At 45.8% G+C, this 26,930-nt stretch overlaps 11 non-coding genes across 11 annotated transcripts; 3 read left to right on the top strand and 8 right to left on the bottom strand.

Annotated features, from left to right (window-relative positions):
• Nucleotides 1–889: 889 nt before the first annotated feature.
• On the bottom strand, nucleotides 890–961 carry TRNAE-UUC (transfer RNA glutamic acid (anticodon UUC)). The gene has a single exon. It is a non-coding gene; the product is annotated as a tRNA-Glu (tRNA).
• A 1,017-nt stretch (nucleotides 962–1,978) lies between these two features.
• TRNAE-UUC (transfer RNA glutamic acid (anticodon UUC)) lies at nucleotides 1,979–2,050 on the bottom strand. The gene has a single exon. It is a non-coding gene; the product is annotated as a tRNA-Glu (tRNA).
• Nucleotides 2,051–8,848: 6,798 nt separating this feature from the next.
• Nucleotides 8,849–8,921, top strand: TRNAM-CAU (transfer RNA methionine (anticodon CAU)). The gene has a single exon. It is a non-coding gene; the product is annotated as a tRNA-Met (tRNA).
• An 848-nt stretch (nucleotides 8,922–9,769) lies between these two features.
• On the bottom strand, nucleotides 9,770–9,841 carry TRNAE-UUC (transfer RNA glutamic acid (anticodon UUC)). Its single transcript has one exon. It is a non-coding gene; the product is annotated as a tRNA-Glu (tRNA).
• Nucleotides 9,842–11,982: 2,141 nt separating this feature from the next.
• Nucleotides 11,983–12,054, bottom strand: TRNAE-UUC (transfer RNA glutamic acid (anticodon UUC)). The gene has a single exon. It is a non-coding gene; the product is annotated as a tRNA-Glu (tRNA).
• A 1,041-nt stretch (nucleotides 12,055–13,095) lies between these two features.
• Nucleotides 13,096–13,167, bottom strand: TRNAE-UUC (transfer RNA glutamic acid (anticodon UUC)). Its single transcript has one exon. It is a non-coding gene; the product is annotated as a tRNA-Glu (tRNA).
• Nucleotides 13,168–14,184: 1,017 nt separating this feature from the next.
• Nucleotides 14,185–14,256, bottom strand: TRNAE-UUC (transfer RNA glutamic acid (anticodon UUC)). Its single transcript has one exon. It is a non-coding gene; the product is annotated as a tRNA-Glu (tRNA).
• A 7,911-nt stretch (nucleotides 14,257–22,167) lies between these two features.
• TRNAM-CAU (transfer RNA methionine (anticodon CAU)) lies at nucleotides 22,168–22,240 on the top strand. The gene has a single exon. It is a non-coding gene; the product is annotated as a tRNA-Met (tRNA).
• An 848-nt stretch (nucleotides 22,241–23,088) lies between these two features.
• On the bottom strand, nucleotides 23,089–23,160 carry TRNAE-UUC (transfer RNA glutamic acid (anticodon UUC)). Its single transcript has one exon. It is a non-coding gene; the product is annotated as a tRNA-Glu (tRNA).
• A 2,347-nt stretch (nucleotides 23,161–25,507) lies between these two features.
• On the top strand, nucleotides 25,508–25,580 carry TRNAM-CAU (transfer RNA methionine (anticodon CAU)). The gene has a single exon. It is a non-coding gene; the product is annotated as a tRNA-Met (tRNA).
• An 848-nt stretch (nucleotides 25,581–26,428) lies between these two features.
• TRNAE-UUC (transfer RNA glutamic acid (anticodon UUC)) lies at nucleotides 26,429–26,500 on the bottom strand. The gene has a single exon. It is a non-coding gene; the product is annotated as a tRNA-Glu (tRNA).
• Nucleotides 26,501–26,930: the final 430 nt, after the last annotated feature.

Below are 26,930 nucleotides of genomic sequence, written 5' to 3'. Positions count from 1 at the left end.
TCATAATCTGAAGGTCGTGAGTTCGATCCTCACACGGGGCACTACTCTCTTACCATTTTGTGAGCCTTGGGGTCCTTAATCTATGAAAAACACTACTCTTCATCCCTTAGGTCTTGTAGGAAACCATATGGATGGAAAATTGACCGGAAGATCAAGCTTTCAGTGCTCTTTTGCCTTCCACCATATTCCACCCAGCTAAAATCTTTAGCTCTGCATCCAACAGACCTTGCAAGATACAATGTCTACTCATCCTGGAACAACAGAGGCATTTTCCATCTATGTGACATGCTTCCCTTAGTTTCATCACACAGAAAGAACAAAGCACCGAGGAATTCAAAAGGGCTTTTTCAAAGGTGTGGAAAAAAAAGATGATGTCTCTGTCAGAGAATGGTTTGCAGAAGATTGGCACATAGATATTTGCCAATGCAAATGTGCAGAAGAGCGAGAACGGCCGAGAAACTTCATGTGCTAGTACGCATGTACGTACGCCAAAGCGCACACAATGCGTGACAATTTCTGGTGCCCAGTGGCCTATTTAAAGCTAGCAGCATAAGCCATTAGTTGCTGGATGATCTTCAGCTTCCCCTGTGAGTTCCTGTGATCCTGATATTATTCATGTGTGAAAATTCATGTGCCAGTGCACATATACGTACGCCAAAGCGCGTGCATGAGCCATTAGTTGCTGGATGAACTTCAGCTTGCCCTGTGAGTTCCTGTGTTCCTGATAGTATTTAATTTCCTGTCCTGACCCAGCTTGACCTGTCTTGTCTGCATCCCTGGCTTTGACCCTTGGTACTTTGACAACAAGGGAATGATTGGAGGTTACAATGGAAAAACAGCTTTGAGGTTTCAGCACTAGGAGTGTGCGGGTCGTTAAAAGGACTTGCATTTCCCATACCGGGAGTCGAACCCGGGCCGCCTGGGTGAAAACCAGGAATCCTAACCGCTAGACCATATGGGAAAACTAGCTGCCTTGTTTTGAGAAAAATAGAGAAAACCAAAGGGAAAAAAAGATGTGCCACCGCCATCAGCTTCCAAGTATGGTGGCCAGCTATGACACACATATCACTTTCACTAATTGGCCTCGTTAGCGCAGCAGGTAGCGCGTCAGTCTCATAATCTGAAGGTCGTGAGTTCGATCCTCACACGGGGCACTACACTCTAACCGTTTTGTGAGCCTTGGGGTCCTTAATCTATGAAAAACACTACTCTTCATCCCTTAGGTCTTGTAGGAAACCATATGGATGGAAAATTGACCGGAAGATCAAGCTTTCAGTGCTCTTTTGCCTTCCACCATATTCCACCCAGCTAAAATCTTTAGCTCTGCATCCAACAGACCTTGCAAGATACAATGTCTACTCATCCTGGAACAACAGAGGCATTTTCCATCTATGTGACATGCTTCCCTTAGTTTCATCACACAGAAAGAACAAAGCACCGAGGAATTCAAAAGGGCTTTTTCAAAGGTGTGGAAAAAAAAGATGATGTCTCTGTCAGAGAATGGTTTGCAGAAGATTGGCACATAGATATTTGCCAATGCAAATGTGCAGAAGAGCGAGAACGGCCGAGAAACTTCATGTGCTAGTACGCATGTGCGTACGCCAAAGCGCACACAATGCGTGACAATTTCTGGTGCTCAGTGGCCTATTTAAAGCTAGCAGCATAAGCCATTAGTTGCTGGATGATCTTCAGCTTCCCCTGTGATCCTGATATTATTCATGTGTCAGTGCGCATATACGTACGCCAAAGCGCGTGCATGAGCCATTAGTTGCTGGATGAACTTCAGCTTGCCCTGTGAGTTCCTGTGTTCCTGATAGTATTTCATTTCCTGTCCTGACCCGGCTTGACCTGTCTTGTCTGCATCCCTGGCTTTGACCCTTGGTACTTTGACAACAAGGGAATGATTGGAGGTTACAATGGAAAAACAGCTTTGAGGTTTCAGCACTAGGAGTGTGCGGGTCGTTAAAAGGACTTGTATTTCCCATACCGGGAGTCGAACCCGGGCCGCCTGGGTGAAAACCAGGAATCCTAACCGCTAGACCATATGGGAAAACTAGCTGCCTTGTTTTGAGAAAAATAGAGAAAACCAAAGGGAAAAAAAGATGTGCCACCGCCATCAGCTTCCAAGTATGGTGGCCAGCTATGACACACATATCACTTTCACTAATTAGCCTCGTTAGCGCAGCAGGAAGCGCGTCAGTCTCATAATCTGAAGGTCGTGAGTTCGATCCTCACACGGGGCACTACTCTCTCACCATTTTGTGAGCCTTGGGGTCCTTAATCTATGACAAACACTACTCTTCATCCCTTATGTCTTGTAGGAAACCATATGGATGGAAAATTGACCGGAAGATCAAGCTTTCAGTGCTCTTTTGCCTTCCACCATATTCCACCCAGCTAAAATCTTTAGCTCTGCATCCAACAGACCTTGCAAGATACAATGTCTACTCATCCTGGAACAACAGAGGCATTTTCCATCTATGTGACATGCTTCCCTTAGTTTCATCACACAGAAAGAACAAAGCACCGAGGAATTCAAAAGGGCTTTTTCAAAGGTGTGGAAAAAAAAGATGATGTCTCTGTCAGAGAATGGTTTGCAGAAGATTGGCACATAGATATTTGCCAATGCAAATGTGCAGAAGAGCGAGAACGGCTGAGAAACTTCATGTGCTAGTACGCATGTGCGTACGCCAAAGCGCACACAATGCGTGACAATTTCTGGTGCCCAGTGGCCTATTTAAAGCTAGCAGCATAAGCCATTAGTTGCTGGATGATCTTCAGCTTCCCCTGTGAGTTCCTGTGATCCTGATATTATTCATGTGTGAAAATTCATGTGCCAGCGCGCATATACGTACGCCAAAGCGCGTGCATGAGCCATTAGTTGCTGGATGAACTTCAGCTTGCCCTGTGAGTTCCTGTGTTCCTGATAGTATTTCATTTCCTGTCCTGACCCGGCTTGACCTGTCTTGTCTGCATCCCTGGCTTTGACCCTTGGTACTTTGACAACAAGGGAATGATTGGAGGTTACAATGGAAAAACAGCTTTGAGGTTTCAGCACTAGGAGTGTGCGGGTCGTTAAAAGGACTTGCATTTCCCATACCGGGAGTCGAACCCGGGCCGAATGGGTGAAAACCAGGAATCCTAACCGCTAGACCATATGGTAAAACTAGCTGCCTTGTTTTGAGAAAAATAGAGAAAACCAAAGGAAAAAAAGATGTGCCACCGCCATCAGCTTCCAAGTATGGTGGCCAGCTATGACACACATATCACTTTCACTAATTGGCCTCGTTAGCGCAGCAGGTAGCGCGTCAGTCTCATAATCTGAAGGTTGTGAGTTCGATCCTCACACGGGGCACTACTCTTTAACCATTTTGTGAGCCTTGGGGTCCTTAATCTATGAAAAACACTACTCTTCATCCCTTAGGTCTTGTAGGAAACCATATGGATGGAAAATTGACCGCAAGATCAAGCTTTCAGTGCTCTTTTGCCTTCCACCATATTCCACCCAGCTAAAATCTTTAGCTCTGCATCCAACAGACCTTGCAAGATACAATGTCTACTCATCCTGGAACAACAGAGGCATTTTCCATCTATGTGACATGCTTCCCTTAGTTTCATCACACAGAAAGAACAAAGCACCGAGGAATTCAAAAGGGCTTTTTCAAAGGTGTGGAAAAAAAAGATGATGTCTCTGTCAGAGAATGGTTTGCAGAAGATTGGCACATAGATATTTGCCAATGCAAATGTGCAGAAGAGCGAGAACGGCCGAGAAACTTCATGTGCTAGTACGCATGTGCGTACGCCAAAGCGCACACAATGCGTGACAATTTCTGGTGCCCAGTGGCCTATTTAAAGCTAGCAGCATAAGCCATTAGTTGCTGGATGATCCTCAGCTTCCCCTGTGAGTTCCGGTGATCCTGATATTATTCATGTGTGAAAATTCATGTGCCAGTGCGCATATACGTACGCCAAAGCACGTGCATGAGCCATTAGTTGCTGGATGAACTTCAGCTTGCCCTGTGAGTTCCTGTGTTCCTGATAGTATTTCATTTCCTGTCCTGACCCGGCTTGACCTGTCTTGTCTGCATCCCTGGCTTTGACCCTTGGTACTTTGACAACAAGGGAATGATTGGAGGTTACAATGGAAAAACAGCTTTGAGGTTTCAGCACTAGGAGTGTGCGGGTCGTTAAAAGGACTTGCATTTCCCATACCGGGAGTCGAACCCGGGCCGCCTGGGTGAAAACCTGGTATCCTAACCGCTAGACCATATGGGAAAACTAGCTGCCTTGCTTTGAGAAAAATAGAGAAAACCAAAGGGAAAAAAAGATGTGCCACCGCCATCAGCTTCCAAGTATGGTGGCCAGCTATGACACACATATCACTTTCACTAATTGGCCTCGTTAGCGCAGCAGGTAGCGCGTCAGTCTCATAATCTGAAGGTCGTGAGTTCGATCCTCACATGGGGCACTACTCTCTAACCATTTTGTGAGCCTTGGGGTCCTTAATCTATGAATAACACTACTCTTCATCCCTTAGGTCTTGTAGGAAACCATATGGATGGAAAATTGACCGGAAGATCAAGCTTTCAGTGCTCTTTTGCCTTCCACCATATTCCACCCAGCTAAAATCTTTAGCTCTGCATCCAACAGACCTTGCAAGATACAATGTCTACTCATCCTGGAACAACAGAGGCATTTTTCATCTATGTGACATGCTTCCCTTAGTTTCATGACACAGAAAGAACAAAGCACAGAGGAATTCAAAAGGGCTTTTTCAAAGGTGTGGAAAAAAAAGATGATGTCTCTGTCAGAGAATGGTTTGCAGAAGATTGGCACATAGATATTTGCCAATGCAAATGTGCAGAAGAGCGAGAACGGCCGAGAAACTTCATGTGCTAGTACGCATGTGCGTACGCCAAAGCGCACACAATGCGTGACAATTTCTGGTGCCCAGTGGCCTATTTAAAGCTAGCAGCATAAGCCATTAGTTGCTGGATGATCTTCAGCTTCCCCTGTGAGTTCCTGTGATCCTGATATTATTCATGTGTGAAAATTCATGTGCCAGTGCGCATATACGTACGCCAAAGCGCGTGCATGAGCCATTAGTTGCTGGATGAACTTCAGCTTGCCCTGTGAGTTCCTGTGTTCCTGATAGTATTTCATTTCCTGTCCTGACCCGGCTTGACCTGTCTTGTCTGCATCCCTGGCTTTGACCCTTGGTACTTTGACAACAAGGGAATGATTGGAGGTTACAATGGAAAAACAGCTTGGAGGTTTCAGCACTAGCAGTGTGCGGGTCGTTAAAAGGACTTGCATTTCCCATACCGGGAGTCAAACCCGGGCCGCCTGGGTGAAAACCAGGAATCCTAACCGCTAGACCATATGGGAAAACTAGCTGCCTTGTTTTGAGAAAAATAGAGAAAACCAAAGGGAAAAAAAGATGTGCCACCGCCATCAGCTTCCAAGTATGGTGGCCATCTATGACACACATATCACTTTCATTAATTGGCCTCGTTAGCGCAGCAAGTCGCGCGTCAGTCTCATAATCTGAAGGTTGTGAGTTCGATCCTCACACGGGGCACTACTCGCTAACCATTTTGTGAGCCTTGAGGTCCTTAATCTATGAAAAACACTACTCTTCATCCCTTAGGTCTTGTAGGAAACCATATGGATGGAAAATTGACCGCAAGATCAAGCTTTCAGTGCTCTTTTGCCTTCCACCATATTCCACCCAGCTAAAATCTTTAGCTCTGCATCCAACAGACCTTGCAAGATACAATGTCTACTCATCCTGGAACAACAGAGGCATTTTCCATCTATGTGACATGCTTCCCTTAGTTTCATCACACAGAAAGAACAAAGCACCGAGGAATTCAAAAGGGCTTTTTCAAAGGTGTGGAAAAAAAAGATGATGTCTCTGTCAGAGAATGGTTTGCAGAAGATTGGCACATAGATATTTGCCAATGCAAATGTGCAGAAGAGCGAGAACGGCCGAGAAACTTCATGTGCTAGTACGCATGTGCGTACGCCAAAGCGCACACAATGCGTGACAATTTCTGGTGCCCAGTGGCCTATTTAAAGCTAGCAGCATAAGCCATTAGTTGCTGGATGATCTTCAGCTTCCCCTGTGAGTTCCTGTGATCCTGATATTATTCATGTGTGAAAATTCATGTGCCAGTGCGCATATACGTACGCCAAAGCGCGTGCATGAGCCATTAGTTGCTGGATGAACTTCAGCTTGCCCTGTGAGTTCCTGTGTTCCTGATAGTATTTCATTTCCTGTCCTGACCCGGCTTGACCTGTCTTGTCTGCATCCCTGGCTTTGACCCTTGGTACTTTGACAACAAGGGAATGATTGGAGGTTACAATGGAAAAACAGCTTTGAGGTTTCAGCACTAGCAGTGTGCGGGTCGTTAAAAGGACTTGCATTTCCCATACCGGGAGTCGAACCTGGGCCGCCTGGGTGAAAACCAGGAATCCTAACCGCTAGACCATATGGGAAAACTAGCTGCCTTGTTTTGAGAAAAATAGAGAAAACCAAAGGGAAAAAAAGATGTGCCACCGCCATCAGCTTCCAAGTATGGTGGCCAGCTATGACACACATATCACTTTCACTAATTGGCCTCGTTAGCGCAGCAGGTAGCGCGTCAGTCTCATAATCTGAAGGTTGTGAGTTCGATCCTCACACGGGGCACTACTCTCTAACCGTTTTGTGAGCCTTGGGGTCCTTAATCTATGAAAAACACTACTCTTCATCCCTTAGGTCTTGTAGGAAACCATATGGATGGAAAATTGACCGGAAGATCAAGCTTTCAGTGCTCTTTTGCCTTCCACCATATTCCACCCAGCTAAAATCTTTAGCTCTGCATCCAACAGACCTTGCAAGATACAATGTCTACTCATCCTGGAACAACAGAGGCATTTTCCATCTATGTGACATGCTTCCCTTAGTTTCATCACACAGAAAGAACAAAGCACCGAGGAATTCAAAAGGGCTTTTTCAAAGGTGTGGAAAAAAAAGATGATGTCTCTGTCAGAGAATGGTTTGCAGAAGATTGGCACATAGATATTTGCCAATGCAAATGTGCAGAAGAGCGAGAACGGCCGAGAAACTTCATGTGCTAGTACGCATGTGCGTACGCCAAAGCGCACACAATGCGTGACAATTTCTGGTGCCCAGTGGCCTATTTAAAGCTAGCAGCATAAGCCATTAGTTGCTGGATGATCTTCAGCTTCCCCTGTGAGTTCCTGTGATCCTGATATTATTCATGTGTGAAAATTCATGTGCCAGTGCGCATATACGTACGCCAAAGCGCGTGCATGAGCCATTAGTTGCTGGATGAACTTCAGCTTGCCCTGTGAGTTCCTGTGTTCCTGATAGTATTTCATTTCCTGTCCTGACCCGGCTTGACCTGTCTTGTCTGCATCCCTGGCTTTGACCCTTGGTACTTTGACAACAAGGGAATGATTGGAGGTTACAATGGAAAAACAGCTTGGAGGTTTCAGCACTAGCAGTGTGCGGGTCGTTAAAAGGACTTGCATTTCCCATACCGGGAGTCAAACCCGGGCCGCCTGGGTGAAAACCAGGAATCCTAACCGCTAGACCATATGGGAAAACTAGCTGCCTTGTTTTGAGAAAAATAGAGAAAACCAAAGGGAAAAAAAGATGTGCCACCGCCATCAGCTTCCAAGTATGGTGGCCATCTATGACACACATATCACTTTCACTAATTGGCCTCGTTAGCGCAGCAAGTCGCGCGTCAGTCTCATAATCTGAAGGTTGTGAGTTCGATCCTCACACGGGGCACTACTCTCTAACCATTTTGTGAGCCTTGGGGTCCTTAATCTATGAAAAACACTACTCTTCATCCCTTAGGTCTTGTAGGAAACCATATGGATGGAAAATTGACCGGAAGATCAAGCTTTCAGTGCTCTTTTGCCTTCCACCATATTCCACCCAGCTAAAATCTTTAGCTCTGCATCCAACAGACCTTGCAAGATACAATGTCTACTCATCCTGGAACAACAGAGGCATTTTCCATCTATGTGACATGCTTCCCTTAGTTTCATCACACAGAAAGAACAAAGCACCGAGGAATTCAAAAGGGCTTTTTCAAAGGTGTGGAAAAAAAAAGATGATGTCTCTGTCAGAGAATGGTTTGCAGAAGATTGGCACATAGATATTTGCCAATGCAAATGTGCAGAAGAGCGAGAACGGCCGAGAAACTTCATGTGCTAGTACGCATGTGCGTACGCCAAAGCGCACACAATGCGTGACAATTTCTGGTGCCCAGTGGCCTATTTAAAGCTAGCAGCATAAGCCATTAGTTGCTGGATGATCTTCAGCTTCCCCTGTGAGTTCCTGTGATCCTGATATTATTCATGTGTGAAAATTCATGTGCCAGTGCGCATATACGTACGCCAAAGCGCGTGCATGAGCCATTAGTTGCTGGATGAACTTCAGCTTGCCCTGTGAGTTCCTGTGTTCCTGATAGTATTTCATTTCCTGTCCTGACCCGGCTTGACCTGTCTTGTCTGCATCCCTGGCTTTGACCCTTGGTACTTTGACAACAAGGGAATGATTGGAGGTTACAATGGAAAAACAGCTTTGAGGTTTCAGCACTAGGAGTGTGCGGGTCGTTAAAAGGACTTGCATTTCCCATACCGGGAGTCGAACCCGGGCCGCCTGGGTGAAAACCAGGAATCCTAACCGCCAGACCATATGGGAAAACTAGCTGCCTTGTTTTGAGAAAAATAGAGAAAACCAAAGGGAAAAAAAGATGTGCCACCGCCATCAGCTTCCAAGTATGGTGGCCAGCTATGACACACATATCACTTTCACTAATTGGCCTCGTTAGCGCAGTAGGTAGCGCGTCAGTCTCATAATCTGAAGGTCGTGAGTTCGATCCTCACACGGGGCACTACCCTCTAACCATTTTGTGAGCCTTGGGGTCCTTAATCTATGAAAAACACTACTCTTCATCCCTTAGGTCTTGTAGGAAACCATATGGATGGAACATTGACCGGAAGATCAAGCTTTCAGTGCTCTTTTGCCTTCCACCATATTCCACCCAGCTAAAATCTTTAGCTCTGCATCCAACAGACCTTGCAAGATACAATGTCTACTCATCCTGGAACAACAGAGGCATTTTCCATCTATGTGACATGCTTCCCTTAGTTTCATCACACAGAAAGAACAAAGCACCGAGGAATTCAAAAGGGCTTTTTCAAAGGTGTGGAAAAAAAAGATGATGTCTCTGTCAGAGAATGGTTTGCAGAAGATTGGCACATAGATATTTGCCAATGCAAATGTGCAGAAGAGCGAGAACGGCCGAGAAACTTCATGTGCTAGTACGCATGTGCGTACGCCAAAGCGCACACAATGCGTGACAATTTCTGGTGCCCAGTGGCCTATTTAAAGCTAGCAGCATAAGCCATTAGTTGCTGGATGATCTTCAGCTTCCCCTGTGAGTTCCTGTGATCCTGATATTATTCATGTGTGAAAATTCATGTGCCAGTGCGCATATACGTACGCCAAAGCGCGTGCATGAGCCATTAGTTGCTGGATGAACTTCAGCTTGCCCTGTGAGTTCCTGTGTTCCTGATAGTATTTCATTTCCTGTCCTGACCCGGCTTGACCTGTCTTGTCTGCATCCCTGGCTTTGACCCTTGGTACTTTGACAACAAGGGAATGATTGGAGGTTACAATGGAAAAACAGCTTTGAGGTTTCAGCACTAGGAGTGTGCGGGTCGTTAAAAGGACTTGCATTTCCCATACCGGGAGTCGAACCCGGGCCGCCTGGGTGAAAACCAGGCATCCTAACCGCTAGACCATATGGGAAAACTAGCTGCCTTGTTTTGAGAAAAATAGAGAAAACCAAAGGGAAAAAAAGATGTGCCACCGCCATCAGCTTCCAAGTATGGTGGCCAGCTATGACACACGTATCACTTTCACTAATTGGCCTCGTTAAAGGCAGCAGGTAGCGCGTCAGTCTCATAATCTGAAGGTCGTGAGTTCGATCCTCACACGGGGCACTACTCTCTAACCATTTTGTAAACCTTGGGGTCCTTAATCTATGAAAAACACTACTCTTCATCCCTTAGGTCTTGTAGGAAACCATATGGATGGAAAATTGACCGGAAGATCAAGCTTTCAGTGCTCTTTTGCCTTCCACCATATTCCACCCAGCTAAAATCTTTAGCTCTGCATCCAACAGACCTTGCAAGATACAATGTCTACTCATCCTGGAACAACAGAGGCATTTTCCATCTATGTGACATGCTTCCCTTAGTTTCATCACACAGAAAGAACAAAGCACCGAGGAATTCAAAAGGGCTTTTTCAAAGGTGTGGAAAAAAAAGATGATGTCTCTGTCAGAGAATGGTTTGCAGAAGATTGGCACATAGATATTTGCCAATGCAAATGTGCAGAAGAGCGAGAACGGCCGAGAAACTTCATGTGCTAGTACGCATGTGCGTACGCCAAAGCGCACACAATGCGTGACAATTTCTGGTGCCCAGTGGCCTATTTAAAGCTAGCAGCATAAGCCATTAGTTGCTGGATGATCTTCAGCTTCCCCTGTGAGTTCCTGTGATCCTGATATTATTCATGTGTGAAAATTCATGTGCCAGTGCGCATATACGTACGCCAAAGCGCGTGCATGAGCCATTAGTTGCTGGATGAACTTCAGCTTGCCCTGTGAGTTCCTGTGTTCCTGATAGTATTTCATTTCCTGTCCTGACCCGGCTTGACCTGTCTTGTATGCATCCCTGGCTTTGACCCTTGGTACTTTGACAACAAGGGAATGATTGGAGGTTACAATGGAAAAACAGCTTTGAGGTTTCAGCACTAGGAGTGTGCGGGTCGTTAAAAGGACTTGCATTTCCCATACCGGGAGTCGAACCCGGGGCGCCTGGGTGAAAACCAGGAATCCTAACCGCCAGACCATATGGGAAAACTAGCTACCTTGTTTTGAGAAAAATAGAGAAAACCAAAGGGAAAAAAAGATGTGCCACCGCCATCAGCTTCCAAGTATTGTGGCCAGCTATGACACACATATCACTTTCACTAATTGGCCTCGTTAGCGCAGCAGGTAGCGCGTCAGTCTCATAATCTGAAGGTCGTGAGTTCGATCCTCACACGGGGCACTACCCTCTAACCATTTTGTGAGCCTTGGGGTCCTTAATCTATGAAAAACACTACTCTTCATCCCTTAGGTCTTGTAGGAAACCATATGGATGGAACATTGACCGGAAGATCAAGCTTTCAGTGCTCTTTTGCCTTCCACCATATTCCACCCAGCTAAAATCTTTAGCTCTGCATCCAACAGACCTTGCAAGATACAATGTCTACTCATCCTGGAACAACAGAGGCATTTTCCATCTATGTGACATGCTTCCCTTAGTTTCATCACACAGAAAGAACAAAGCACCGAGGAATTCAAAAGGGCTTTTTCAAAGGTGTGGAAAAAAAAGATGATGTCTCTGTCAGAGAATGGTTTGCAGAAGATTGGCACATAGATATTTGCCAATGCAAATGTGCAGAAGAGCGAGAACGGCCGAGAAACTTCATGTGCTAGTACGCATGTGCGTACGCCAAAGCGCACACAATGCGTGACAATTTCTGGTGCCCAGTGGCCTATTTAAAGCTAGCAGCATAAGCCATTAGTTGCTGGATGATCTTCAGCTTCCCCTGTGAGTTCCTGTGATCCTGATATTATTCATGTGTCAGTGCGCATATACGTACGCCAAAGCGCGTGCATGAGCCATTAGTTGCTGGATGAACTTCAGCTTGCCCTGTGAGTTCCTGTGTTCCTGATAGTATTTCATTTCCTGTCCTGACCCGGCTTGACCTGTCTTGTCTGCATCCCTGGCTTTGACCCTTGGTACTTTGACAACAAGGGAATGATTGGAGGTTACAATGGAAAAACAGCTTTGAGGTTTCAGCACTAGGAGTGTGCGGGTCGTTAAAAGGACTTGCATTTCCCATACCGGGAGTCGAACCCGGGCCGCCTGGGTGAAAACCAGGAATCCTAACCGCTAGACCATATGGGAAAACTAGCTGCCTTATTTTGAGAAAAATAGAGAAAACCAAAGGGAAAAAAAGATGTGCCACCGCCATCAGCTTCCAAGTATGGTGGCCAGCTATGACACACATATCTCTTTCACTAATTGGCCTCGTTAGCGCAGCAGGTAGCGTGTCAGTCTCATAATCTGAAGGTCGTGAGTTCGATCCTCACACGGGGCACTACTCTCTTACCATTTTGTGAGCCTTGGGGTCCTTAATCTATGAAAAACACTACTCTTCATCCCTTAGGTCTTGTAGGAAACCATATGGATGGAAAATTGACCGGAAGATCAAGCTTTCAGTGCTCTTTTGCCTTCCACCATATTCCACCCAGCTAAAATCTTTAGCTCTGCATCCAACAGACCTTGCAAGATACAATGTCTACTCATCCTGGAACAACAGAGGCATTTTCCATCTATGTGACATGCTTCCCTTAGTTTCATCACACAGAAAGAACAAAGCACCGAGGAATTCAAAAGGGCTTTTTCAAAGGTGTGGAAAAAAAAGATGATGTCTCTGTCAGAGAATGGTTTGCAGAAGATTGGCACATAGATATTTGCCAATGCAAATGTGCAGAAGAGCGAGAACGGCCGAGAAACTTCATGTGCTAGTACGCATGTACGTACGCCAAAGCGCACACAATGCGTGACAATTTCTGGTGCCCAGTGGCCTATTTAAAGCTAGCAGCATAAGCCATTAGTTGCTGGATGATCTTCAGCTTCCCCTGTGAGTTCCTGTGATCCTGATATTATTCATGTGTGAAAATTCATGTGCCAGTGCACATATACGTACGCCAAAGCGCGTGCATGAGCCATTAGTTGCTGGATGAACTTCAGCTTGCCCTGTGAGTTCCTGTGTTCCTGATAGTATTTAATTTCCTGTCCTGACCCAGCTTGACCTGTCTTGTCTGCATCCCTGGCTTTGACCCTTGGTACTTTGACAACAAGGGAATGATTGGAGGTTACAATGGAAAAACAGCTTTGAGGTTTCAGCACTAGGAGTGTGCGGGTCGTTAAAAGGACTTGCATTTCCCATACCGGGAGTCGAACCCGGGCCGCCTGGGTGAAAACCAGGAATCCTAACCGCTAGACCATATGGGAAAACTAGCTGCCTTGTTTTGAGAAAAATAGAGAAAACCAAAGGGAAAAAAAGATGTGCCACCGCCATCAGCTTCCAAGTATGGTGGCCAGCTATGACACACATATCACTTTCACTAATTGGCCTCGTTAGCGCAGCAGGTAGCGCGTCAGTCTCATAATCTGAAGGTCGTGAGTTCGATCCTCACACGGGGCACTACACTCTAACCGTTTTGTGAGCCTTGGGGTCCTTAATCTATGAAAAACACTACTCTTCATCCCTTAGGTCTTGTAGGAAACCATATGGATGGAAAATTGACCGGAAGATCAAGCTTTCAGTGCTCTTTTGCCTTCCACCATATTCCACCCAGCTAAAATCTTTAGCTCTGCATCCAACAGACCTTGCAAGATACAATGTCTACTCATCCTGGAACAACAGAGGCATTTTCCATCTATGTGACATGCTTCCCTTAGTTTCATCACACAGAAAGAACAAAGCACCGAGGAATTCAAAAGGGCTTTTTCAAAGGTGTGGAAAAAAAAGATGATGTCTCTGTCAGAGAATGGTTTGCAGAAGATTGGCACATAGATATTTGCCAATGCAAATGTGCAGAAGAGCGAGAACGGCCGAGAAACTTCATGTGCTAGTACGCATGTGCGTACGCCAAAGCGCACACAATGCGTGACAATTTCTGGTGCTCAGTGGCCTATTTAAAGCTAGCAGCATAAGCCATTAGTTGCTGGATGATCTTCAGCTTCCCCTGTGATCCTGATATTATTCATGTGTCAGTGCGCATATACGTACGCCAAAGCGCGTGCATGAGCCATTAGTTGCTGGATGAACTTCAGCTTGCCCTGTGAGTTCCTGTGTTCCTGATAGTATTTCATTTCCTGTCCTGACCCGGCTTGACCTGTCTTGTCTGCATCCCTGGCTTTGACCCTTGGTACTTTGACAACAAGGGAATGATTGGAGGTTACAATGGAAAAACAGCTTTGAGGTTTCAGCACTAGGAGTGTGCGGGTCGTTAAAAGGACTTGTATTTCCCATACCGGGAGTCGAACCCGGGCCGCCTGGGTGAAAACCAGGAATCCTAACCGCTAGACCATATGGGAAAACTAGCTGCCTTGTTTTGAGAAAAATAGAGAAAACCAAAGGGAAAAAAAGATGTGCCACCGCCATCAGCTTCCAAGTATGGTGGCCAGCTATGACACACATATCACTTTCACTAATTAGCCTCGTTAGCGCAGCAGGAAGCGCGTCAGTCTCATAATCTGAAGGTCGTGAGTTCGATCCTCACACGGGGCACTACTCTCTCACCATTTTGTGAGCCTTGGGGTCCTTAATCTATGACAAACACTACTCTTCATCCCTTATGTCTTGTAGGAAACCATATGGATGGAAAATTGACCGGAAGATCAAGCTTTCAGTGCTCTTTTGCCTTCCACCATATTCCACCCAGCTAAAATCTTTAGCTCTGCATCCAACAGACCTTGCAAGATACAATGTCTACTCATCCTGGAACAACAGAGGCATTTTCCATCTATGTGACATGCTTCCCTTAGTTTCATCACACAGAAAGAACAAAGCACCGAGGAATTCAAAAGGGCTTTTTCAAAGGTGTGGAAAAAAAAGATGATGTCTCTGTCAGAGAATGGTTTGCAGAAGATTGGCACATAGATATTTGCCAATGCAAATGTGCAGAAGAGCGAGAACGGCTGAGAAACTTCATGTGCTAGTACGCATGTGCGTACGCCAAAGCGCACACAATGCGTGACAATTTCTGGTGCCCAGTGGCCTATTTAAAGCTAGCAGCATAAGCCATTAGTTGCTGGATGATCTTCAGCTTCCCCTGTGAGTTCCTGTGATCCTGATATTATTCATGTGTGAAAATTCATGTGCCAGCGCGCATATACGTACGCCAAAGCGCGTGCATGAGCCATTAGTTGCTGGATGAACTTCAGCTTGCCCTGTGAGTTCCTGTGTTCCTGATAGTATTTCATTTCCTGTCCTGACCCGGCTTGACCTGTCTTGTCTGCATCCCTGGCTTTGACCCTTGGTACTTTGACAACAAGGGAATGATTGGAGGTTACAATGGAAAAACAGCTTTGAGGTTTCAGCACTAGGAGTGTGCGGGTCGTTAAAAGGACTTGCATTTCCCATACCGGGAGTCGAACCCGGGCCGAATGGGTGAAAACCAGGAATCCTAACCGCTAGACCATATGGTAAAACTAGCTGCCTTGTTTTGAGAAAAATAGAGAAAACCAAAGGAAAAAAAGATGTGCCACCGCCATCAGCTTCCAAGTATGGTGGCCAGCTATGACACACATATCACTTTCACTAATTGGCCTCGTTAGCGCAGCAGGTAGCGCGTCAGTCTCATAATCTGAAGGTTGTGAGTTCGATCCTCACACGGGGCACTACTCTTTAACCATTTTGTGAGCCTTGGGGTCCTTAATCTATGAAAAACACTACTCTTCATCCCTTAGGTCTTGTAGGAAACCATATGGATGGAAAATTGACCGCAAGATCAAGCTTTCAGTGCTCTTTTGCCTTCCACCATATTCCACCCAGCTAAAATCTTTAGCTCTGCATCCAACAGACCTTGCAAGATACAATGTCTACTCATCCTGGAACAACAGAGGCATTTTCCATCTATGTGACATGCTTCCCTTAGTTTCATCACACAGAAAGAACAAAGCACCGAGGAATTCAAAAGGGCTTTTTCAAAGGTGTGGAAAAAAAAGATGATGTCTCTGTCAGAGAATGGTTTGCAGAAGATTGGCACATAGATATTTGCCAATGCAAATGTGCAGAAGAGCGAGAACGGCCGAGAAACTTCATGTGCTAGTACGCATGTGCGTACGCCAAAGCGCACACAATGCGTGACAATTTCTGGTGCCCAGTGGCCTATTTAAAGCTAGCAGCATAAGCCATTAGTTGCTGGATGATCCTCAGCTTCCCCTGTGAGTTCCGGTGATCCTGATATTATTCATGTGTGAAAATTCATGTGCCAGTGCGCATATACGTACGCCAAAGCACGTGCATGAGCCATTAGTTGCTGGATGAACTTCAGCTTGCCCTGTGAGTTCCTGTGTTCCTGATAGTATTTCATTTCCTGTCCTGACCCGGCTTGACCTGTCTTGTCTGCATCCCTGGCTTTGACCCTTGGTACTTTGACAACAAGGGAATGATTGGAGGTTACAATGGAAAAACAGCTTTGAGGTTTCAGCACTAGGAGTGTGCGGGTCGTTAAAAGGACTTGCATTTCCCATACCGGGAGTCGAACCCGGGCCGCCTGGGTGAAAACCTGGTATCCTAACCGCTAGACCATATGGGAAAACTAGCTGCCTTGCTTTGAGAAAAATAGAGAAAACCAAAGGGAAAAAAAGATGTGCCACCGCCATCAGCTTCCAAGTATGGTGGCCAGCTATGACACACATATCACTTTCACTAATTGGCCTCGTTAGCGCAGCAGGTAGCGCGTCAGTCTCATAATCTGAAGGTCGTGAGTTCGATCCTCACATGGGGCACTACTCTCTAACCATTTTGTGAGCCTTGGGGTCCTTAATCTATGAATAACACTACTCTTCATCCCTTAGGTCTTGTAGGAAACCATATGGATGGAAAATTGACCGGAAGATCAAGCTTTCAGTGCTCTTTTGCCTTCCACCATATTCCACCCAGCTAAAATCTTTAGCTCTGCATCCAACAGACCTTGCAAGATACAATGTCTACTCATCCTGGAACAACAGAGGCATTTTTCATCTATGTGACATGCTTCCCTTAGTTTCATGACACAGAAAGAACAAAGCACAGAGGAATTCAAAAGGGCTTTTTCAAAGGTGTGGAAAAAAAAGATGATGTCTCTGTCAGAGAATGGTTTGCAGAAGATTGGCACATAGATATTTGCCAATGCAAATGTGCAGAAGAGCGAGAACGGCCGAGAAACTTCATGTGCTAGTACGCATGTGCGTACGCCAAAGCGCACACAATGCGTGACAATTTCTGGTGCCCAGTGGCCTATTTAAAGCTAGCAGCATAAGCCATTAGTTGCTGGATGATCTTCAGCTTCCCCTGTGAGTTCCTGTGATCCTGATATTATTCATGTGTGAAAATTCATGTGCCAGTGCGCATATACGTACGCCAAAGCGCGTGCATGAGCCATTAGTTGCTGGATGAACTTCAGCTTGCCCTGTGAGTTCCTGTGTTCCTGATAGTATTTCATTTCCTGTCCTGACCCGGCTTGACCTGTCTTGTCTGCATCCCTGGCTTTGACCCTTGGTACTTTGACAACAAGGGAATGATTGGAGGTTACAATGGAAAAACAGCTTGGAGGTTTCAGCACTAGCAGTGTGCGGGTCGTTAAAAGGACTTGCATTTCCCATACCGGGAGTCAAACCCGGGCCGCCTGGGTGAAAACCAGGAATCCTAACCGCTAGACCATATGGGAAAACTAGCTGCCTTGTTTTGAGAAAAATAGAGAAAACCAAAGGGAAAAAAAGATGTGCCACCGCCATCAGCTTCCAAGTATGGTGGCCATCTATGACACACATATCACTTTCATTAATTGGCCTCGTTAGCGCAGCAAGTCGCGCGTCAGTCTCATAATCTGAAGGTTGTGAGTTCGATCCTCACACGGGGCACTACTCTCTAACCATTTTGTGAGCCTTGAGGTCCTTAATCTATGAAAAACACTACTCTTCATCCCTTAGGTCTTGTAGGAAACCATATGGATGGAAAATTGACCGCAAGATCAAGCTTTCAGTGCTCTTTTGCCTTCCACCATATTCCACCCAGCTAAAATCTTTAGCTCTGCATCCAACAGACCTTGCAAGATACAATGTCTACTCATCCTGGAACAACAGAGGCATTTTCCATCTATGTGACATGCTTCCCTTAGTTTCATCACACAGAAAGAACAAAGCACCGAGGAATTCAAAAGGGCTTTTTCAAAGGTGTGGAAAAAAAAGATGATGTCTCTGTCAGAGAATGGTTTGCAGAAGATTGGCACATAGATATTTGCCAATGCAAATGTGCAGAAGAGCGAGAACGGCCGAGAAACTTCATGTGCTAGTACGCATGTGCGTACGCCAAAGCGCACACAATGCGTGACAATTTCTGGTGCCCAGTGGCCTATTTAAAGCTAGCAGCATAAGCCATTAGTTGCTGGATGATCTTCAGCTTCCCCTGTGAGTTCCTGTGATCCTGATATTATTCATGTGTGAAAATTCATGTGCCAGTGCGCATATACGTACGCCAAAGCGCGTGCATGAGCCATTAGTTGCTGGATGAACTTCAGCTTGCCCTGTGAGTTCCTGTGTTCCTGATAGTATTTCATTTCCTGTCCTGACCCGGCTTGACCTGTCTTGTCTGCATCCCTGGCTTTGACCCTTGGTACTTTGACAACAAGGGAATGATTGGAGGTTACAATGGAAAAACAGCTTTGAGGTTTCAGCACTAGCAGTGTGCGGGTCGTTAAAAGGACTTGCATTTCCCATACCGGGAGTCGAACCTGGGCCGCCTGGGTGAAAACCAGGAATCCTAACCGCTAGACCATATGGGAAAACTAGCTGCCTTGTTTTGAGAAAAATAGAGAAAACCAAAGGGAAAAAAAGATGTGCCACCGCCATCAGCTTCCAAGTATGGTGGCCAGCTATGACACACATATCACTTTCACTAATTGGCCTCGTTAGCGCAGCAGGTAGCGCGTCAGTCTCATAATCTGAAGGTTGTGAGTTCGATCCTCACACGGGGCACTACTCTCTAACCGTTTTGTGAGCCTTGGGGTCCTTAATCTATGAAAAACACTACTCTTCATCCCTTAGGTCTTGTAGGAAACCATATGGATGGAAAATTGACCGGAAGATCAAGCTTTCAGTGCTCTTTTGCCTTCCACCATATTCCACCCAGCTAAAATCTTTAGCTCTGCATCCAACAGACCTTGCAAGATACAATGTCTACTCATCCTGGAACAACAGAGGCATTTTCCATCTATGTGACATGCTTCCCTTAGTTTCATCACACAGAAAGAACAAAGCACCGAGGAATTCAAAAGGGCTTTTTCAAAGGTGTGGAAAAAAAAGATGATGTCTCTGTCAGAGAATGGTTTGCAGAAGATTGGCACATAGATATTTGCCAATGCAAATGTGCAGAAGAGCGAGAACGGCCGAGAAACTTCATGTGCTAGTACGCATGTGCGTACGCCAAAGCGCACACAATGCGTGACAATTTCTGGTGCCCAGTGGCCTATTTAAAGCTAGCAGCATAAGCCATTAGTTGCTGGATGATCTTCAGCTTCCCCTGTGAGTTCCTGTGATCCTGATATTATTCATGTGTGAAAATTCATGTGCCAGTGCGCATATACGTACGCCAAAGCGCGTGCATGAGCCATTAGTTGCTGGATGAACTTCAGCTTGCCCTGTGAGTTCCTGTGTTCCTGATAGTATTTCATTTCCTGTCCTGACCCGGCTTGACCTGTCTTGTCTGCATCCCTGGCTTTGACCCTTGGTACTTTGACAACAAGGGAATGATTGGAGGTTACAATGGAAAAACAGCTTGGAGGTTTCAGCACTAGCAGTGTGCGGGTCGTTAAAAGGACTTGCATTTCCCATACCGGGAGTCAAACCCGGGCCGCCTGGGTGAAAACCAGGAATCCTAACCGCTAGACCATATGGGAAAACTAGCTGCCTTGTTTTGAGAAAAATAGAGAAAACCAAAGGGAAAAAAAGATGTGCCACCGCCATCAGCTTCCAAGTATGGTGGCCATCTATGACACACATATCACTTTCACTAATTGGCCTCGTTAGCGCAGCAAGTCGCGCGTCAGTCTCATAATCTGAAGGTTGTGAGTTCGATCCTCACACGGGGCACTACTCTCTAACCATTTTGTGAGCCTTGGGGTCCTTAATCTATGAAAAACACTACTCTTCATCCCTTAGGTCTTGTAGGAAACCATATGGATGGAAAATTGACCGCAAGATCAAGCTTTCAGTGCTCTTTTGCCTTCCACCATATTCCACCCAGCTAAAATCTTTAGCTCTGCATCCAACAGACCTTGCAAGATACAATGTCTACTCATCCTGGAACAACAGAGGCATTTTCCATCTATGTGACATGCTTCCCTTAGTTTCATCACACAGAAAGAACAAAGCACCGAGGAATTCAAAAGGGCTTTTTCAAAGGTGTGGAAAAAAAAGATGATGTCTCTGTCAGAGAATGGTTTGCAGAAGATTGGCACATAGATATTTGCCAATGCAAATGTGCAGAAGAGCGAGAACGGCCGAGAAACTTCATGTGCTAGTACGCATGTGCGTACGCCAAAGCGCACACAATGCGTGACAATTTCTGGTGCCCAGTGGCCTATTTAAAGCTAGCAGCATAAGCCATTAGTTGCTGGATGATCTTCAGCTTCCCCTGTGAGTTCCTGTGATCCTGATATTATTCATGTGTGAAAATTCATGTGCCAGTGCGCATATACGTACGCCAAAGCGCGTGCATGAGCCATTAGTTGCTGGATGAACTTCAGCTTGCCCTGTGAGTTCCTGTGTTCCTGATAGTATTTCATTTCCTGTCCTGACCCGGCTTGACCTGTCTTGTCTGCATCCCTGGCTTTGACCCTTGGTACTTTGACAACAAGGGAATGATTGGAGGTTACAATGGAAAAACAGCTTTGAGGTTTCAGCACTAGCAGTGTGCGGGTCGTTAAAAGGACTTGCATTTCCCATACCGGGAGTCGAACCTGGGCCGCCTGGGTGAAAACCAGGAATCCTAACCGCTAGACCATATGGGAAAACTAGCTGCCTTGTTTTGAGAAAAATAGAGAAAACCAAAGGGAAAAAAAGATGTGCCACCGCCATCAGCTTCCAAGTATGGTGGCCAGCTATGACACACATATCGCTTTCACTAATTGGCCTCGTTAGCGCAGCAGGTAGCGCGGCAGTCTCATAATCTGAAGGTTGTGAGTTCGATCCTCACACGGGGCACTACTCTCTAACCATTTTGTGAGCCTTGGGGTCCTTAATCTATGAAAAACACTACTCTTCATCCCTTAGGTCTTGTAGGAAACCATATGGATGGAAAATTGACCGGAAGATCAAGCTTTCAGTGCTCTTTTGCCTTCCACCATATTCCACCCAGCTAAAATCTTTAGCTCTGCATCCAACAGACCTTGCAAGATACAATGTCTACTCATCCTGGAACAACAGAGGCATTTTCCATCTATGTGACATGCTTCCCTTAGTTTCATCACACAGAAAGAACAAAGCACCGAGGAATTCAAAAGGGCTTTTTCAAAGGTGTGGAAAAAAAAAGATGATGTCTCTGTCAGAGAATGGTTTGCAGAAGATTGGCACATAGATATTTGCCAATGCAAATGTGCAGAAGAGCGAGAACGGCCGAGAAACTTCATGTGCTAGTACGCATGTGCGTACGCCAAAGCGCACACAATGCGTGACAATTTCTGGTGCCCAGTGGCCTATTTAAAGCTAGCAGCATAAGCCATTAGTTGCTGGATGATCTTCAGCTTCCCCTGTGAGTTCCTGTGATCCTGATATTATTCATGTGTGAAAATTCATGTGCCAGTGCGCATATACGTACGCCAAAGCGCGTGCATGAGCCATTAGTTGCTGGATGAACTTCAGCTTGCCCTGTGAGTTCCTGTGTTCCTGATAGTATTTCATTTCCTGTCCTGACCCGGCTTGACCTGTCTTGTCTGCATCCCTGGCTTTGACCCTTGGTACTTTGACAACAAGGGAATGATTGGAGGTTACAATGGAAAAACAGCTTTGAGGTTTCAGCACTAGGAGTGTGCGGGTCGTTAAAAGGACTTGCATTTCCCATACCGGGAGTCGAACCCGGGCCGCCTGGGTGAAAACCAGGAATCCTAACCGCCAGACCATATGGGAAAACTAGCTGCCTTGTTTTGAGAAAAATAGAGAAAACCAAAGGGAAAAAAAGATGTGCCACCGCCATCAGCTTCCAAGTATGGTGGCCAGCTATGACACACATATCACTTTCACTAATTGGCCTCGTTAGCGCAGTAGGTAGCGCGTCAGTCTCATAATCTGAAGGTCGTGAGTTCGATCCTCACACGGGGCACTACCCTCTAACCATTTTGTGAGCCTTGGGGTCCTTAATCTATGAAAAACACTACTCTTCATCCCTTAGGTCTTGTAGGAAACCATATGGATGGAACATTGACCGGAAGATCAAGCTTTCAGTGCTCTTTTGCCTTCCACCATATTCCACCCAGCTAAAATCTTTAGCTCTGCATCCAACAGACCTTGCAAGATACAATGTCTACTCATCCTGGAACAACAGAGGCATTTTCCATCTATGTGACATGCTTCCCTTAGTTTCATCACACAGAAAGAACAAAGCACCGAGGAATTCAAAAGGGCTTTTTCAAAGGTGTGGAAAAAAAAGATGATGTCTCTGTCAGAGAATGGTTTGCAGAAGATTGGCACATAGATATTTGCCAATGCAAATGTGCAGAAGAGCGAGAACGGCCGAGAAACTTCATGTGCTAGTACGCATGTGCGTACGCCAAAGCGCACACAATGCGTGACAATTTCTGGTGCCCAGTGGCCTATTTAAAGCTAGCAGCATAAGCCATTAGTTGCTGGATGATCTTCAGCTTCCCCTGTGAGTTCCTGTGATCCTGATATTATTCATGTGTGAAAATTCATGTGCCAGTGCGCATATACGTACGCCAAAGCGCGTGCATGAGCCATTAGTTGCTGGATGAACTTCAGCTTGCCCTGTGAGTTCCTGTGTTCCTGATAGTATTTCATTTCCTGTCCTGACCCGGCTTGACCTGTCTTGTCTGCATCCCTGGCTTTGACCCTTGGTACTTTGACAACAAGGGAATGATTGGAGGTTACAATGGAAAAACAGCTTTGAGGTTTCAGCACTAGGAGTGTGCGGGTCGTTAAAAGGACTTGCATTTCCCATACCGGGAGTCGAACCCGGGCCGCCTGGGTGAAAACCAGGCATCCTAACCGCTAGACCATATGGGAAAACTAGCTGCCTTGTTTTGAGAAAAATAGAGAAAACCAAAGGGAAAAAAAGATGTGCCACCGCCATCAGCTTCCAAGTATGGTGGCCAGCTATGACACACGTATCACTTTCACTAATTGGCCTCGTTAAAGGCAGCAGGTAGCGCGTCAGTCTCATAATCTGAAGGTCGTGAGTTCGATCCTCACACGGGGCACTACTCTCTAACCATTTTGTAAACCTTGGGGTCCTTAATCTATGAAAAACACTACTCTTCATCCCTTAGGTCTTGTAGGAAACCATATGGATGGAAAATTGACCGGAAGATCAAGCTTTCAGTGCTCTTTTGCCTTCCACCATATTCCACCCAGCTAAAATCTTTAGCTCTGCATCCAACAGACCTTGCAAGATACAATGTCTACTCATCCTGGAACAACAGAGGCATTTTCCATCTATGTGACATGCTTCCCTTAGTTTCATCACACAGAAAGAACAAAGCACCGAGGAATTCAAAAGGGCTTTTTCAAAGGTGTGGAAAAAAAAGATGATGTCTCTGTCAGAGAATGGTTTGCAGAAGATTGGCACATAGATATTTGCCAATGCAAATGTGCAGAAGAGCGAGAACGGCCGAGAAACTTCATGTGCTAGTACGCATGTGCGTACGCCAAAGCGCACACAATGCGTGACAATTTCTGGTGCCCAGTGGCCTATTTAAAGCTAGCAGCATAAGCCATTAGTTGCTGGATGATCTTCAGCTTCCCCTGTGAGTTCCTGTGATCCTGATATTATTCATGTGTGAAAATTCATGTGCCAGTGCGCATATACGTACGCCAAAGCGCGTGCATGAGCCATTAGTTGCTGGATGAACTTCAGCTTGCCCTGTGAGTTCCTGTGTTCCTGATAGTATTTCATTTCCTGTCCTGACCCGGCTTGACCTGTCTTGTATGCATCCCTGGCTTTGACCCTTGGTACTTTGACAACAAGGGAATGATTGGAGGTTACAATGGAAAAACAGCTTTGAGGTTTCAGCACTAGGAGTGTGCGGGTCGTTAAAAGGACTTGCATTTCCCATACCGGGAGTCGAACCCGGGGCGCCTGGGTGAAAACCAGGAATCCTAACCGCCAGACCATATGGGAAAACTAGCTACCTTGTTTTGAGAAAAATAGAGAAAACCAAAGGGAAAAAAAGATGTGCCACCGCCATCAGCTTCCAAGTATTGTGGCCAGCTATGACACACATATCACTTTCACTAATTGGCCTCGTTAGCGCAGCAGGTAGCGCGTCAGTCTCATAATCTGAAGGTCGTGAGTTCGATCCTCACACGGGGCACTACCCTCTAACCATTTTGTGAGCCTTGGGGTCCTTAATCTATGAAAAACACTACTCTTCATCCCTTAGGTCTTGTAGGAAACCATATGGATGGAACATTGACCGGAAGATCAAGCTTTCAGTGCTCTTTTGCCTTCCACCATATTCCACCCAGCTAAAATCTTTAGCTCTGCATCCAACAGACCTTGCAAGATACAATGTCTACTCATCCTGGAACAACAGAGGCATTTTCCATCTATGTGACATGCTTCCCTTAGTTTCATCACACAGAAAGAACAAAGCACCGAGGAATTCAAAAGGGCTTTTTCAAAGGTGTGGAAAAAAAAGATGATGTCTCTGTCAGAGAATGGTTTGCAGAAGATTGGCACATAGATATTTGCCAATGCAAATGTGCAGAAGAGCGAGAACGGCCGAGAAACTTCATGTGCTAGTACGCATGTGCGTACGCCAAAGCGCACACAATGCGTGACAATTTCTGGTGCCCAGTGGCCTATTTAAAGCTAGCAGCATAAGCCATTAGTTGCTGGATGATCTTCAGCTTCCCCTGTGAGTTCCTGTGATCCTGATATTATTCATGTGTGAAAAATCATGTGCCAGTGCGCATATACGTACGCCAAAGCGCCTGCATGAGCCATTAGTTGCTGGATGAACTTCAGCTTGCCCTGTGAGTTCCTGTGTTCCTGATAGTATTTCATTTCCTGTCCTGACCCGGCTTGACCTGTCTTGTCTGCATCCCTGGCTTTGACCCTTGGTACTTTGACAACAAGGGAATGATTGGAGGTTACAATGGAAAAACAGCTTTGAGGTTTCAGCACTAGGAGTGTGCGGGTCGTTAAAAGGACTTGCATTTCCCATACCGGGAGTCGAACCTGGGCCGCCTGGGTGAAAACCAGGAATCCTAACCGCTAGACCATATGGGAAAACTAGCTGCCTTGTTTTGAGAAAAATAGAGAAAACCAAAGGGAAAAAAAGATGTGCCACCGCCATCAGCTTCCAAGTATGGTGGCCAGCTATGACACACATATCACTTTCACTAATTGGCCTCGTTAGCGCAGTAGGTAGCGCGTCAGTCTCATAATCTGAAGGTCGTGAGTTCGATCCTCACACGGGGCACTACCCTCTAACCATTTTGTGAGCCTTGGGGTCGTTAATCTATGAAAAACACTACTCTTCATCCCTTAGGTCTTGTAGGAAACCATATGGATGGAACATTGACCGGAAGATCAAGCTTTCAGTGCTCTTTTGCCTTCCACCATATTCCACCCAGCTAAAATCTTTAGCTCTGCATCCAACAGACCTTGCAAGATACAATGTCTACTCATCCTGGAACAACAGAGGCATTTTCCATCTATGTGACATGCTTCCCTTAGTTTCATCACACAGAAAGAACAAAGCACCGAGGAATTCAAAAGGGCTTTTTCAAAGGTGTGGAAAAAAAAGATGATGTCTCTGTCAGAGAATGGTTTGCAGAAGATTGGCACATAGATATTTGCCAATGCAAATGTGCAGAAGAGCGAGAACGGCCGAGAAACTTCATGTGCTAGTACGCATGTGCGTACGCCAAAGCACACACAATGCGTGACAATTTCTGGTGCCCAGTGGCCTATTTAAAGCTAGCAGCATAAGCCATTAGTTGCTGGATGATCTTCAGCTTCCCCTGTGAGTTCCTGTGATCCTGATATTATTCATGTGTGAAAATTCATGTGCCAGTGCGCATATACGTACGCCAAAGCGCGTGCATGAGCCATTAGTTGCTGGATGAACTTCAGCTTGCCCTGTGAGTTCCTGTGTTCCTGATAGTATTTGATTTCCTGTCCTGACCCGGCTTGACCTGTCTTGCCTGCATCCCTGGCTTTGACCCTTGGTACTTTGACAACAAGGGAATGATTGGAGGTTACAATGGAAAAACAGCTTTGAGGTTTCAGCACTAGGAGTGTGCGGGTCGTTAAAAGGACTTGCATTTCCCATACCGGGAGTCGAACCCGGGCCGCCTGGGTGAAAACCAGGCATCCTAACCGCTAGACCATATGGGAAAACTAGCTGCCTTGTTTTGAGAAAAATAGAGAAAACCAAAGGGAAAAAAAGATGTGCCACCGCCATCAGCTTCCAAGTATGGTGGCCAGCTATGACACACGTATCACTTTCACTAATTGGCCTCGTTAGCGCAGCAGGTAGCGCGTCAGTCTCATAATCTGAAGGTCGTGAGTTCGATCCTCACACGGGGCACTACTCTCTAACCATTTTGTAAACCTTGGGGTCCTTAATCTATGAAAAACACTACTCTTCATCCCTTAGGTCTTGTAGGAAACCATATGGATGGAAAATTGACCGCAAGATCAAGCTTTCAGTGCTCTTTTGCCTTCCACCATATTCCACCCAGCTAAAATCTTTAGCTCTGCATCCAACAGACCTTGCAAGATACAATGTCTACTCATCCTGGAACAACAGAGGCATTTTCCATCT

The sequence above is a fragment of the Lithobates pipiens genome, unplaced genomic scaffold, assembly GCF_037356315.1.
Source record: "Lithobates pipiens isolate NorthernLeopardFrog02 unplaced genomic scaffold, aLitPip1_a1.2 Scaffold_8, whole genome shotgun sequence".
Classification (NCBI taxonomy): Eukaryota; Metazoa; Chordata; class Amphibia; order Anura; family Ranidae; genus Lithobates; species Lithobates pipiens.
Note: the sequence above shows the minus strand (reverse complement) of the source record. Positions and strands in the feature narration are given on the sequence as shown.